The following is a 15433-nucleotide window of genomic DNA, read 5'->3' as shown; positions in this document are numbered from 1 at the left end:
TGGAAAACCTGCCTGTGAAGCTGGGACAAGACTGTTTTCTTGAACAAACCCCCTGAAGCACTGCTGGCAAATGGGAAAGAGCTTGTGTGCCTTAGCTGCTTCAGTTTACACTTAAACATCTTAGCATAAATTTACCTTCGTCAGCCATCTACTCTGAGCTGGATGTGAACTGGGGCAACTGAGGAACTGGCATATTTCATTTTTGTGGTCTGCAAAGTGGGAGATGGGATAGATAGCTTCCAGGATTAAGATGCAACAAGCCTGAGCCTTATGCTTTAGCTTAAAAAAAAAAAAAAACAAAAAACAACAACAAAAAAAAAAAAAAAAAAAAAAAAAAAACAAGCAAAACTTGGACAGTTGTTTCTTATCTTTTGTCTTCGCTGTCTTATGGCTTCTATTGACTGCTAGAGTCTTCAGTTACTGAATTAATATGATTAATTGCACAGTTTACCTTCTCACATCCTGAGGCCCCATCAGAACAGCACAGGTGCTTTCTGTTACTGAGTGCAGCTGTGGAGAAATAGCTGTTGAGATAATATAATACATGGAAGTTGTAGTTTCACCTCCTGAAACCGTGTAATGGAAGGACTTCAAGGAGGAACAGCGCATTGGAACCATTTCTTCCATAATTCCCTTTTCTTGTCATACCTACAAATACAACTGTCCAACAAGACAAAGGCAACAAAACAACAAGCTATTACATTATCCTACAGTGAATTTTTAGGTGATGGAAAGGAAATTTTCACATTTGGTATTCCAACGCCTAGAGTCCTCACCTGAAGTGAGGCTGTTGTTATGGCTGGCGTGTCTAGGGCCTACTGCTATGGTTTAAACTGAAAATTTGTCCTGAGTGGAAGCAACTTCCTTCAAACATAACAGCCAGTGAATGAAAACACCCAGCAGCGTAGCGTGTGGGTTTGTGGCTTGCCAGCCTTGGCTGGTGATTCAGCCTTGGAGATTGGTTTGGCAGAGGGTGAGCAGGCCACAGGATGGTGGTGGGTTGTGGTGCGGCAGCAGGAGCAGCAAGGAGGTGGTAAAGGCACCCGGAGGGTGCTCAGCAACCTCTTTGGGCAGATGAGTCGGGTTCGTGAGGCCAGCTCTGTGAGGGCTTGTTGCTTGCTTGAGCCTTTTCTTCAGCGTGGTTATTCCTTGAGGGATGGGAGGATAAAAACCTGACACACGGGCTCTTATTGACCAAAAAATAGGGTTTATCTGATTCAATACCTGGGTTATCTCTTCTGCCGAGGCAAAAGAGGCAGTTGCCTAAGGCAAACAATATGTTCAGTGTGATTGCAGGCTGTGATTGGTAAACCTCTGTGGGCTTGACTGATATGACATAAAAATTGTGTTGCCTTTTTCAGCGTAATGTTGGTTGCAGATGCTTATGCATTTTGCTGATTTTATCCCGCTTTGCCAGTGTGTGTTAAGAACATCTGTGATCTGCTAATAAACAAGGCACTGTATGGGAGCCAGCTTTTTTTTTTTTTTTTTTTTTTTTACAAAAAAAAAACAAACAGTTTTAGTATTACTTTCTGTTGCATAGGAGATTGCCTGGGGTATGCAGATACAGCTGGATATTGAAAAAGTTTGCAGTAGTCCTTTTTTCACTTGACTTAACCACTACAGCTGGAGGCAAAAGGTGAGGAGGGTGAGGGGAGAGTCTGTGGAGCTACCCATATGGCCTTCCAAGGGCACAGAGGAGAAACTCCCTATCTTGAGGGAATAGAAGGAAGCAGTTAACTCGTTTCATGTCTCAGGGATGTGGAACAGCACCCAGGAAAAGCACTTGTTTTTTCAGGTTTACTCCAAGTTGGCCTGCCATTTTCTTGTAGAAATAAGTTCCAGTTTGAGTACTAGGGACCTTCAAAGGTCAGGGGGTTGCTTTGCCTAGGGCTGGACCTTCTTGAGGTGATGAACTGTCCTTACAGAAGGTGATGATTTGGTGGTCCAACAGGCCAATTATATTTATGGCTGTTTGTGTAGTTAGTTTTAGTTATAGTTGGGAGAAAGGAAACTTCTATAGAAGTATAAGCAGCTGTTTAGAAAAATAAAAAATGTTCTTGGGGATTATGTAGGAAAAGGACCTATGTCCCCCATCTTTTTGGCCTTTTTATCATGGCTTTTGAGGTTGTTGAAAGGTTGCTCCTTAGTCTTCACCGGTGTCATCCAGAGAATCCACCTTTGATGTTGACTTGTTGAAGTGGCTTCCCCCGTCCTGAAAGGTGCAAACCCAGCGTATGGCAAACTGCCACGGGCTGAGTATCACCACCTTGTCACTGACTGTGTGTCACTGCTCAGCATGGAGAAACAAACAAATTGTGACACCGAAGGCTGCTGTTGACAAGGTACCTAAACCACCAGGGAGCAAATCCCAGTTGCCCTCAAGTTTCTTTCCCAGCTTGGCTTTGCCAAGAACCCACCTCCCAGATAAATAGGAGCAGCCAGCAGTGATCTTGAACCTCAAAAGGTACATTCCTAACAGGAATATATTTGGTTAAATTGCCTGTCTAGATTTGTCACCACCGACTAGGGAAACTCCAGATAAGGGAAAGCCATCTTGCCTAGTTTTGTGGGGAGTTCAGCACAGGGAAATATTTGTGTCTCTTTGCCTAGGCTAGATGACCTTCATGTAGGTGAAAAGGGCTGTTTGTTACTCTTAGACCCAGAAAGAAATGTGCATTTTTACAGTTCTTTCATCTAAGAGATGTGAGGAAAGGAATTATTTTCTGCTTAATACTATGTATTTTTAAAAAAGCAACAAAAGATGTATGTTTTTAAATGCAAGATCACAGTCTGTACTAGTTCCTGAGACAGTTGTTTAAGAGGTACTCTAAATCAAAAGCTGATTAAACACTCAAAGTGCTGTTCTTCTTAATCATTCAGATGCTGGTAGATGTACTAGTCTATAAAACTTATTTTCCACTTTAAGACCTGTAAAACCTAGTAATAATAATAATCCTTTTAATTATCAGATGAACTTATCTGTCATTTTCCTTTCCTCAAGTCAGCATTCCTTGCTCTGGCCTCATTACTCGACCAGCTTTATGTTAGAAAGCTTTATTTGGAGGCTTATTTTATGGCAGTGAAATGGATTGACTTGCATTCTGCAGCACTTGAGCTAACTGGGATGTCTTTTGTTACCATGTGTGTTACCTCTAGGGATTCATTGTGCTGCCCATCGCTGCCCGGTGCAAGTTCCTGTAGGTGTCTGTCATTGGTGAGCCTGGCTTGTGGTGCAGGACACAGAGTTTATGGGGAACTGGCCCTGACTTTGGCCCTCCCAAAGAATTGTAAACCCCATTCTTGTAAGCACCTAAGGCTTTTTGTACCATTAGTACACTCCAGGCTTCTGTACAGATTTTGACTTGTTTTTTTAAAGACATTAAGAGCTGTGAGTATTGGACTGAAAGGTGAGGAATAAGCACAACACACAGATGACCCAAGCCCTGTGCACATCTCTGAGCTGTTCCTTCCTTCCCTTAAACCTATAATCAGTGTTTCAAGCACTATGACTTAATAAGATGTAAAGTCTCCATGCTTACATGGTGACAGAAATAGTTCTCTTTGATTAAGCAGGTATCACAGAATGCATGTAAAGGTGGGCTACTTGTTTTTCAGGCAACTCTGAAAGAAAGTAGATAAGCATCAAGACTCTACTAAGCCATTGGAGACCCAAATTACAATGGGTTGAGGAGCTTACAGCGTGTACTTTAAAATGTTATGCAAAACAAGCCCTCAAACTGAACATTATTTTGGCTGTATTATAATCCAGTAAATCGTAAATACCTATAGAGGTGGTAATGCAGGAAATACTTTTAAGCAGATAAGTTGAGCGTGGTCCTTGTCTCCTTACTTTCACGTGTTGTTAATAAAGTGATTTTTTTTCTTTACAGAAGATATCCCTCTTCATGCTCTGAGGAGAGTTTGTAAAGAATGAAGTCTGATAGTTAAACATTTTGGGGAGTATTGTTCCCATGTCTAAACAATGGATTTGTGTGTTAGTATAGAGTAAAAATCATTCTCTTAGTCAAGAATATTTTTGAAGTTCTATGTGCTATTGAGCATCAGCTGCAACAGTGTTCTTGCTTAATGTTTTTATTATCATATTTAAAGCCCAGTTGAAGGCCACTGTGGAGTCATAGGCAGATGAATATGCTTGAAGCGTGGAAGTCTAATGCCTACAATTATCATCCTAGTGTTCTTTGCAATAGTTATCAAGGCTATTCAAAATGTTAATTGGACACTAAGTTTTATCCCTAGAGAAAATATCTACTACATGTTTGGGTCACGTTCAAAATATGCAGGATCCTAGGAGGGTATTAGTTGCTATGCTTCACAGCACATTGGACCAAAGATCTGTTCTCTGAGGAAGGAAATGAAAAAAAAAAAAAATGATGTACAGTAATGCCAACCACCGACTGGAGTATTTGATGGTTTTAATTAGGCATTTAAACTCCTTTTTTGCTTCAGTGTAGTTCAGTTTGTGCTGGTAGGCAGAAGAGAAATTAGGGATGGGGGAAATAGAATTGTTGTTGTAGAGATTAAAAAATTGTGTGCAGTGAAGTTTTTGCATGCCCAAATAACTGGGGAAGATGGGATGCTAGTCCCATGGCCACCCACTGATATCTCTATGGCAGAACTTCAATTTATATTCAATGGGTAGTTATGGTCTAAAAAGTGCAGTAAATCCAGAAGACTGTGCAAATTCTCATGCATGTGGAAATAAGAAGATTAAACAATTTCATTTTTTTTACCATAATTGAAAAAACATGCCTTCTTAAGCAGAAATACTGCTTGAAAAAAAAAATAAAGGCAAGCAGTTTCCCTTCAGCATCCAACCTCCTAGAAAAGCCTTTTTTCTTTATAAAAGGAAAGAAGTGCCAGCCAAAACTTTCACAAGAAGGGAAGGAGTTATATATGTGGGGGCTATATTTATCTGAGCTCGAGTGATAAAATGTGATTAACTGAGATTGCAGAAGCTGTAAGTAAGTTGGTACAAGACTAGTGAGCAGGAAGTGGGCAATTCCTTTGGCATTTACACTGAGGTGTCTAGTCCTGGGGCTACTGTGGGAGGGTAAAATTCCTTTGGAAAGCTGTTCTGCTATTAGAAAAGTGCATAATTACTCTACCTGCTCCCTGATTTCTCTCCCCAGAATGGCACTTCAGAGCAGGGACAGCAGAGCTGTACTGAGGCAGTTCAGTGAAGGAAGGTAATGAGGCCCTGGGGATCCTTTGCCCCGCTGCAGCCACTGTCTGTTCATCAGCCATGGAAAGGTGGATTTCTTCTGTTCAGAAGTGAATTCCTCACAGCTGTTTCCTTTGTAAGACTGCATGTTGTACTTACTGATATAATCAATAGTTCAGAGGAATGGAAACTTTCTTTTTATTTTTTTTTTTTTTACTTCCTCTTCCAAGTAGAGCACAACTCCACTGTGTTTAAATCTTTCTTTCTAATTGCTCTGCTGATTGCTCATGTGTTCTGTGGGGTGTTTGATTGCATCACTGAGAACTGTTGAGATTTATTTACCAAACAAAGATTAAAAAAAAAAAACAAATCTGTCCTAGCCAGATAGGTTTATCTTTGTTTAATGTGTGTGTGTGTATGCACATATATGTATTTATATATACATCCAAAGAAGATTGGACTAAGGAAGTGTGGTTACCATAACCAGCTACAAAAAATTTCAGGAGGTGGTATGATCGTATTTTGTGTCTGTTTGAGTCTGTGGATCTCCTCTTTCTTAATGAAATATTTTACATGCACATACTTCAGTGGGAAAAGGTTCGCATTTTAAGCTGGGTGATGCGTAAATGGGTGGAAAATACCATGATTTTGCAAGTTGGAAGTGAGAAATTGAGAACAAAGATGGAAGGTTTTGGCTGCTTCACTGGTCATTTTAAAGATTTTTTGGAAGATGTTTTGTGTGTGTTTGTGTGTAAGTTGCAATACAATTAAGTGGTTATACATAGTTGCAGTATTATATAAGGAGCATAATTTTTTTTCTTGTTCTTTGTAGCTCTTTGCTGTATATATAAAACCCGTTGGTTGTTACATGGCTCTGTGTTGTACAATGTGTTAAGATATTTGAAGGCAAGAAGTAATGCAACTTAAACTGCTGCACTACCTTATATTAGGAGACAGCCTTGCAGAACCAGATGGTGACTTTGAGAAGCAGCTGAAGAGTAGTATTTTTCTGTTGGTTTCCTATGAAGTTTCTGTTTACTGCTGGTTATTAACCCTTATGACGGGGGAGAGTCATGTTTGTTTTTTATTGGCAGTGTTGGCTGAAAGTAGGCGATACCTCTTTCAGCTTCCTTTCAAGTAAGATGCTGCAGGATTAGAAAGTTCCTAGTAATGAGAAAGGAGAACCAAGTTTTTTGATAGTGAATGAGATCCAACTAGAGAAAGTTGAAGAATTGGATCTGAAAGCTAGATGCTATCCTCGGGATTAGGAGGAAGAAATGTGGCCTCACCACAACATACCCTTTTAACCAAGGGGCCAGGCAGGAGTAGAGGAACCCAGGGCAGAAAAAGACTCAGCAGAGTGTTGTGGTTGTATCTAGTGGCAAAGAGAGCCCAGGAGGACTCTATCTGAACCCTGAAGGCGGCAGCCTGGGGACAGCACCAGGAGTGTTTATGCAGAGCTGGGCAGCAGCCAGGACAGCGCCTGTGTCAGGCTGGCATTGTGAGCAGGGCCTAGAGCCACTCAAGATCGAAAGGAGCTTCAAGCATCTCTGCCAATGCCAGGGGTTTGCAAGGGTGGTGTTAAGAAAGGAGCAGCTCTCACCCTGCCATCACCGTGACACTGGATGCTGCGCTGTTGTCTCCAAATGGGGTTGGCACTTGCTGATTTACTTTCCACCTTGTATTGCTGGGGCTCAGTTACAACATCCCTGTTAGTAAATTCAGAAGCTGCATCGATGATCTTGAGGTCTCTTCCAATCTAGACAATTCTGTGATTCTGTGGGCTTCTTCTGCACTACACAACAGTCAGTGTATGAAATGTTCTCACTGTGGAAGAATGGTTAACTTTATTTTTTCCTGAGTGCAACAGAAGCCTTTTCAATGAATAATACAATGCACATGAAGCTTTGGAGAAAGATATCTTGAAGATTAATGATTTTTAATTATGGTGTTTGTGATGCATAACAGCATCTATCTGTATTCATCTTTTATTGCGGAATTGTATTTCAGGTGGATCATATGGCAAAATAATGGTGGGATTAGTTTGTCTCTTCAAGAGAAATTGTGTAGAATAATTGAGTTTGTTTTTGCTTCCATGAGGTTCCCAAGGATTTCTCAGCTGGAAAGGCATGGGGGAATATCCCATTTGACAGTGTCCAGCATCCTTAAAGGACTGTGCAGGAATTCCTGAGTCTGCAGATCAGGGGAAAACTGCCTTTCATTGCAGGTCTTATTCTGTCTTCCAGAGCAGCATTTGTGCTGTGAAACTCTGCTGAAGCTGATGTTGGCTTAAGTGCTTGTCCCGCATTTGCACAAATTTGTTTCTTATTGTGTCCCCAGCACAGCTGTGGCCCACAGTCTGGTGTTTTTCCAGATGGTACCCAGGAGGAACATGGGCAGCGCTGAGCCAGGAGCTGCTTTGTGCAGGCAGTGTGGATGCAGATACCCAGTTCTGGGAGAGGATGAAGAGCGTGGCCCATGTCCCTTGGTCCCTGGGCTGGAGGTTGGCCAGCTGTATGCAGCAATGCAGATGTAACCCGGGAGGAGGCTTGCACAACGGAGCTGGTGCAGAGTTTGCTGCTTCTGGTTCAGAAGGACAGACCTGGTGCAGGGAGGGGGCAAAATCTCCGGACGGAGGAAAGGCAGGAACAGGACCAGAAGTGTCAGCAGTGACAGTGAGCTGCCCCGAGGGCCTTCAGCAGCCTGGCCTAGTCACGGGACTGGATGCAAATCTGCAGAGGGAACTTCGGTACATCCTTCAGCCTATGCTTTGCATTTCTTCCATCAGACCACTTTGTCAGAGCCCTAAGCAGATGGATTTTTATTCCTTGAAGTCAACACTGAACTACTTTTACATTTCAATATACTTTCTGTACAGGAGCAGATAGCTAGCTGCATGCAGGCTTAGCGAGCAGAAGACTTGTGGTTGCAACATGTTCTGGCCCACCCCTGGTCTGAGTTCTTCACGTTTTTGGTCAGGAGAGGCACATTTTCAAATGGTTTGGAGGAATATTTTTTTTTTCTACCTTGAAGATTTGTTGTATGCTTCCCTTGCTGCCCCCAGCCCAGCCAACACAACCATCGGTCTCTTTGGGGCACATTGATTGACGTGTGGCAGCCTGAGCATCACTTGTACGGTTCTGGCACCACCTCTTTGTGGCTTTTCCCAGTCTAATAGCTGTCTCTTGATGCTGCTCTGGAGGTATTTTGTCCTTGGCAAATGATTTACAAAACTTTTGCCACTTCTTTGTGATCATTTTGAATTGAGAGCAGATTAATGATTGTTTCTGTATTGGCAGTGGTTGCCTCTTAATAACAGTTATCCAGCTTTCTTGTGTCTGTCTAAGTATCATGTGCTCAGATGACTCTAGAGGAAACATATCTGGGCACTATGCAAGTGTCTAAATATAGCAATAATAATCTCTAGCTTTCTTCTTTTCAGTCAGTAGAAGAAATTTCTGGATACTCTTCCGTTTGTGTGGAGTACCCACTGAGATAAGCCCATATTGACATCTATCTCAGTGCTAATTTCTGTTGTCTCCCTATTACTGTGCAAGAGGAAGGTCTGTTTCCTTTTTTTTTTTTTTTTTTGGGGGGGGGGGGGATTTTTCTCTTATGCCAGAGAATTGCAGTTTTCTGTGCATTTTTTTTTCTTTCCAAACTGCCAACTTTCTGCTCCACTGAAGTTCCTTCTGGCTCCAGTCCCAGGGTGTTGGGGAACAATAGGTTCTATTTTAGTCCATAGAGATTTAATTGCTGTGAATAAGGTTGACAATTATCTCTCTTTGTGTTTGAGAATCCCACCAGCTGTTTTAGATGCATTTAAATGGCTGCACCATGCTAAATTCACTTGTCACATCAGGAGCTATTGAGCCAGATTTGAGGCAGCTCATAACATGTCCCTGGCCTTTACTTTAAAAATCATTTTTGCTGCATTTGATCCTTTGTCTACCACCTCGCCGTCAGCCTTGGCTCTCTGCACTGGGTGGCACCATTAGTCACACCACGGGACTTCTATTATGAAGAAAATGCATTTAAAACAGCAAGGAAACTTACTGAAAGAGAAGTTGGTGTCTTGTTTTTTTGCTGCCCCCAGCCATGTAAGCTCAGGCATGTAAGGTGGGAATCATTTGACCACATCATACGGACAACCTGCTGTGTAAGTGCCTAGGCTCTTTCTTATTGTCCACAAAGAGGAACAGACACTTCACGTTAATGTAAACAGCTAAAATAGGTCAGATGAATCATGCCCCCAGATGTCCTCCTTCTCTTTGCTTATAAATAAAGTCGGATGATTAGCTTGGACTTAGCTGTCTGCACCATGGACATCTGAATAGATCTCACCTCTGGGGACCATGCTTGTAGCAGCTATCACATGTAGGTGACTGTAGGCACGTGTAGACACCTAAGAGGATTAAAAATACTTGGCTCGGCACAGTCACCACAACTGCGAGCACCAAGGTGAAAGTGCTCTGGGCTTGCTTTCTTGAAGCTGCAGGCAAACCTGTCTGAGCAGCCGTGTTTCTCCTCACCCTGTGAATTCCTGTGCTGCTTTCTGGCAGAAGCTAGTTTCCAAAGAAGAAAGAATGGATGGATTTTCCAAAGAAAGCTACAGATTGGTATTTGATAATATGCAGACAGCATTAAACTAGGATTCTTTTTTTTTTTTTTTTCTTCATTGCTAACTTCCTCAACTCATCAAACACAATTGCATAACCTTTATTTTCTCCAGAAAAGTTCCTTTAAGCAGGACCTGTCCTCCACATCATCTGCTCTTTCTGCCTTCATGTTGTCTCTTCAGTGTTGCTGTGGAAATATGTTGATTTGGGTTTAAAAAAATAAAATAAAATGCTGCACAGGTGTACCTGTGGGCAGCACACTGCCATGTGGAGGTTTGCTTACACACGGAAAGCCAAGAAAGGGGATGTGTGTGAAAGTTCACCTTTCCTCTTTTGCCTGAGAAGTTGATTCCCTTGTTAACTTTCAGAGTTAACTGTTGCATTCGGCAGGGTTTTCTTTTCAGTCCACGTACAGCTTTGTTTAGTGTTTGTTTGCAATCTTGTCAAGGGGTTAATTAATGCCACTTGAACTTCCAATTTCAGTTGCTACCTTAGTGTATATTTCATGTTTGTGCTCTGTGCAACTGTAATTATAATTCCTGAATACATGCTATTTCTTTGTGTAGCAGGGTGCAGGGACACTAATATTTTATCATTTCCTGATACGTATTTTTTACAGATCTTGACAAGGCTCTAATTTCCCAGTGGCCTGAGGGGAATGGAAAGGTCTATGTACAAGCTGCAGTAGTCAGCTGGTTCTGGTGTTGACTTTGTACCTGTTGTGAGACCTCGCAGGAATTGCAGGTGCCTTTGATCACACCATGCAGGACCTGTCCCTGAAGTGCTGCTTAGGTCTGATTGTGCTGGGCTGCCCCTTCATCTGGGGACCTTCTTGAACACAATAGACTCTCCCTAGTTATAACTCTTAAAATATTTGATAGGTGGCCCTGCATGCTGTGTTTGTGCTAACTACAAACTGCTTGCAAACAAGCAGGTTTTCATATGTATACCTTTACAGGTGAAGACTTGTGCTGAGGGTTTATAGAAACCAATGGTGCTCAAGTCATTGACTTTGGAAAGGGCAAGATTCATAATGCAGACAGATTTGCAGCACAGGCAGAAGAAACAACAGCACTGGGTATCCTGCTCTGTGCCGGATCTTGTCCACGTGCTGGGTGAGACAGGTCTCCACTGCTTTGCTCCCTCCGCATGCCCACCTGGACACGGTCCTGTGCAGCCAGCTGTGTGTGTGCAGACCCCAGAGCTTGTGGACCTCCCCTTGGGATAACAGGAGTGGTTTGGGCTGGAAAGAACACTTTTCTCCAAGCCCTGTACACACGCTCGTTTGCTCACTGCTGTGCGCTTATTCTTGGGCAGAAATTCCTCATTCAGCTGTGATTCTTCTTCTTTCAGATGGTACTGATTTTACCAGTGTGTGTATGAGTATATTAAAAATATATAAAACTATTGTAGTATTTTCTAATCTTGTTTCACATTAAATGCTGTCACTACTTTTTTAGCCTAAAATTTGGGGAAGCTAATTTTGGAGTTGTCTGTTACTACCAAGCAGAGTGGATGAGCACCGTGCAAATGTTTTGATGATAAAGATCTATCAAGATGAAGGTAGCTGCCAGTGCTCTGCAGTCTCTTTTTTGCTTTTGTCTTGCATTTAGCTTATATCTTAACAGCTTCAAAGATAAGGTCTAGAAAAGTAATTTAAATAGTAGACCTAAAAGATTAAGTTTTGAGGACATTTTTATGGCAAAGAGTCATTGTGGTGTGGTTTACACGTGGCCCCTTCCTGCAGACCTGCCATTTAATGTTCTCTGGAGGAGAATTGATGGACGTAAAACTCTAGCAGCAGGGTGTATGTCTTCTCTAAGCTATTCCTAAAAATAACCACCATAAGAGTGGCTTTGAATTGATTTTCTACTTACGGATTCTTGGTAACAAAGCTGTACATAATGTTTCCTTTTTTTTCTTGACTTGCATTTGTGTACTTGCATACATATAGAGTTTCCTATAATGACTTTTAGAGAATAAATTACCAAACTGACATCTTTCACGTTATAGGGGTTTCACAATAGCAGCTGTAGTAGCGGGTTATTGTGAATAAAGCATTAGTGCTTATCTGTGGAAATGTGTACACTTTCTGTCACACTTGCCAAGATTAGCTTGGGGCTAATTTAAGTTGACAGCTGTATAAAAGGGATTAGTACTGTCACCACCAAACTGTTGCAGTTAACTTTCACACATGCTAAATATGAAAGATAATTTTTTTGAAGCTTGAACCAGTTTTGCATAAGCCATTTATCATGATTTCTCTTAACCCTGAGAGAGCTGCAATGGCACTTCACAGCAGCATAGCCTAATGGCATGTGATTTACTGAAATCCTCTAAACATATAACTCACTTCAGAGTAAGTATAAGGAGAGGTTTTATTTGCATGTAACTGGCATTGTTCTATGGAAGAAAGGGTTTATTTAGGATGTGCTTTCGTAAGTAGAACTTTGGAAAAGAAATCACCAAAAACGGCATTTTGTTTTCTTCATGCACCCTTGCCATGTGCAAACATTCACTTATGTGCCACAATAAAATGTTCTGAATTCAAATTGAGCATTTGGCTGGGTGTCCTGTTTGTGGGGCTGCTGTTTTAGTAGTAGCAGTATGGAGCTTGTAGGCAAAGTAGGTATTTGTGAGGCCCAAGGGCCACTTTCTGTAGGGGTATGGGGCAGGCTGTTGTCCCTGCCTCTGCATCTTTTTAACCAATGCTCATGTTCAAGCTTATCCTCAGCCTTGTGCACGTAAGGACTTGTACAGCTCCTGGGAACAGGCACAGGAGTGGCTGCTGTTCCCCTGCATCAGAGCCAAGGGAAGAGAAGAGCTGGGTTCTCCCTTTGAGTGTGGGCTGAAGAATTGAGCCAAAGATGTTTCTCATCAAAATACAGCTCAAAACTGCTATCCACAGAGCTGTTTCTCAGTGCGAAGCCAAAAGGAAAGTGTTGCTCATCAGTAAACTCTCAGTATCACCCTTCAAGGCCAAATTAACAAGTCATGTGTGGCAAAGTGGCTGGGAACAACATGCAGAAAAGTCACTATCACGATGTGCATAGCATGACTTCTGAACATTGAACTGGGTACTTCAGTTTCAGGAGTTGTCCATCCTAATGTGTAAAATGAAGCCCACGGGCAATTCTCAGGCTGATGAACAGCGCTGAAGTATTTTCCTATATAAAGGTTCATTTTCTTTTCACACCTGTTTTGTTGCTCAGTGTTTTCTGCTTCAATTTCAATCTTTGATTTGTCACAGTAGCCAAAGGCGATGACCATTTCTTGCCTTAAAAACAACAACAATCTAGAAAAATCAAATTATGCATGAAAATCTTCAGTTTTTTTGTGCAAATATACCCATCTAAAGGCAAGCTTCACCAGACTGTATATGCTATTCATAGAAGAAACATCAGTGAAGAACCTTCAAAGTAACTTCTTCCTGTATACCATGGAAATATCTCCAAATATAGTTTTTCCAAAAATAAAAAGCTGGAAGGCAGTGTGTTAGTGGACATCAGGTTAGAAGGGCCCTGGTCAACCTGAAGTTTGTCCTGTTATCCTCCAGGTCTCTTGCTTAGTTTTCTTTGTTTGTTTGTTTTCCCCCAGCACTTTCACTGTGCTTTAAATAAATGGTGGTTTGCTTTTACAGCATCAAGATCATCTTTGCTTTAGCAACCTCTTACCATCCAGTGCTGATAGCCAGTACAGAAGGAGTGAAGAAGGAGAATTGGGCATTTCTATTTCCAGCCATGGCTGAGATTGCTCAGCCCTGAAGTGAGATCACTCTTAACCACATTTGCATCCCACCAGACCAGCTCAGCATCTGCTGCAGGCTCACTGACCATTGCATTACTCATGTAGTTTCCTACATCCTAATTACTAACACAGATGCTGCTCATCCCTTTCTGTTTAGTGATCATGGAGCCTGCTCTGTTACTGTGACCTAAAACTGCCTTGTTGCTTCTAGTTGCTTGGTTCAGTATTTTTTTGGAAAGTGTATGTGGGTGGTGGGCCGTGTGTGCATTTCCAGCTTGTGTTCATTTACACCAAACTTGTGAAAACTTTTTTTTTTGCATTGTTTTTGACTTCTATCATATATTTTAATTTAAAATCGCATTCCACTTTTGGACCCCGCCTATTTTAATCCCATATTTATTCCTTATCAGCCTGGCAGGTATAATAGCTTGTAGCTCAGTCCTAAAGCGGGTTTGGCTCTGCATGCTGGTGTGATTGCTGACACACACACACAAAAAAAAGCCACGAATTTTCACACCGAAGTATTGAAAGACTCATCTTTTTTGGCTAAAAATTCACTTCCAGCCTGTTTAAGGAAATGAAGATTTTATGTAAACCCATGGATTCAGACAAATTATTCATGGATGGCTTTGGTTTCTGCCCACAGTAAACAATACTAGTGGGTATTTTGTTTTTGATGTGAGCAATATCACAGTTACAGTAATGAATGAATGAAATTGTTTAGCCTCTTTCAAAAGCTTCCTTTCATCTGTGGGAGAATTTGAGCAGATAGAATGAAATCTCTTTCAAGTCAATTCCCAATGCAGAAATAAATCTTGTGTGGGTGAAGGGGGGGAAACAGCCACCTACCTGGAAATCTAAGACTATAAATGAGATGTCACAGAAAAAGGCTGTGGCATCCACTCCAATGCCAATCCATTAGAGGGAAGGAAAAAATAAAAAAAAGAAAGAGAAGGGTGGGGATGGAGGGTGGGGAAGAAAAGCCAGCAACACGTTTATGAAAGAGGGTACTTGTATGGTATCCTTAATCCTCATTCTAGTGAAATGATGACTATTGAAATTATAAAGGAAAATTGTAGGAACATACCGTCTGCTGTTCACAGATACACTTTTAATTAATCTAGGCTACTTCTGTGTTATTGGTTAGGTTGGCTGCAAGCTGTTGTCCCACTGATGGTGGCAGGGTGACACGAGTATACCCCAGTTGGAGTATACTATATATATATATATATATATATATATATATATATATATATACACTCCATATATATATATATATCTGGAAGGAGGCTCTGGCTGCAGCTCCTCTGAGCTGCTGGAGCCTAGAAGGATGGTGTGCTGCACCATGGACAGACTTCTGTGCTGAGGGTACCTGCTGCACTCTCAATCCTCAGCCTTAAACTGAAAATCAAAATAAACAATGAGCTGCCCATGGATATATTTGTGTTTGTCTACCTCCTTTTTGATAAGCCTTAAGGAGGATACGAAAAGCTTTTCTATTTGCTTGAGGGTTAACAAATTGATTTTTTTTTTCCAGAAACTTGTAGATGCAGGAATTGTAGAGAGTCACTTTGATCTACAGAAAATAAAGAAATAACCTCAACAAAAGCTCTCGGTTATCATTGCTTAATTTTTGTGGTTATTGAATAAATACATTAATTCCTGGAAAAAAGATTTGTTTACTTCCCCAGTGACCAGAATAACTCTTTAGAGTTGTTGGTAATCTGAAAACTGATAATGAAGAAGACAGGAGTATGTTCCAGGTTGTAAGGTTTAATGAATGTTAGGATTACGTGTCTACTAATTAGACAAATGATGGAGTTAGAGAATGTCCTGGGGGAAGGAAAATAAATATGTGGTTAGTAGAAAAAAATGTTTTGGT

The 15433-nt window shown here is 41.4% G+C and overlaps 1 protein-coding gene across 1 annotated transcript in view; it reads left to right on the top strand.

Moving 5' to 3' along the window:
• Positions 1–15433, top strand: part of PPM1H (protein phosphatase, Mg2+/Mn2+ dependent 1H) — a 136199-nt gene that overhangs the window by 42057 nt on the left and 78709 nt on the right. The window lies entirely within an intron of this gene.

Source organism: Aythya fuligula, chromosome 1 (genome assembly GCF_009819795.1).
Source record: "Aythya fuligula isolate bAytFul2 chromosome 1, bAytFul2.pri, whole genome shotgun sequence".
Classification (NCBI taxonomy): domain Eukaryota; kingdom Metazoa; phylum Chordata; class Aves; order Anseriformes; family Anatidae; genus Aythya; species Aythya fuligula.
The sequence above is the reverse complement of the archived record's forward strand: the minus strand, read 5'-3'. Positions and strand labels throughout refer to the sequence as shown.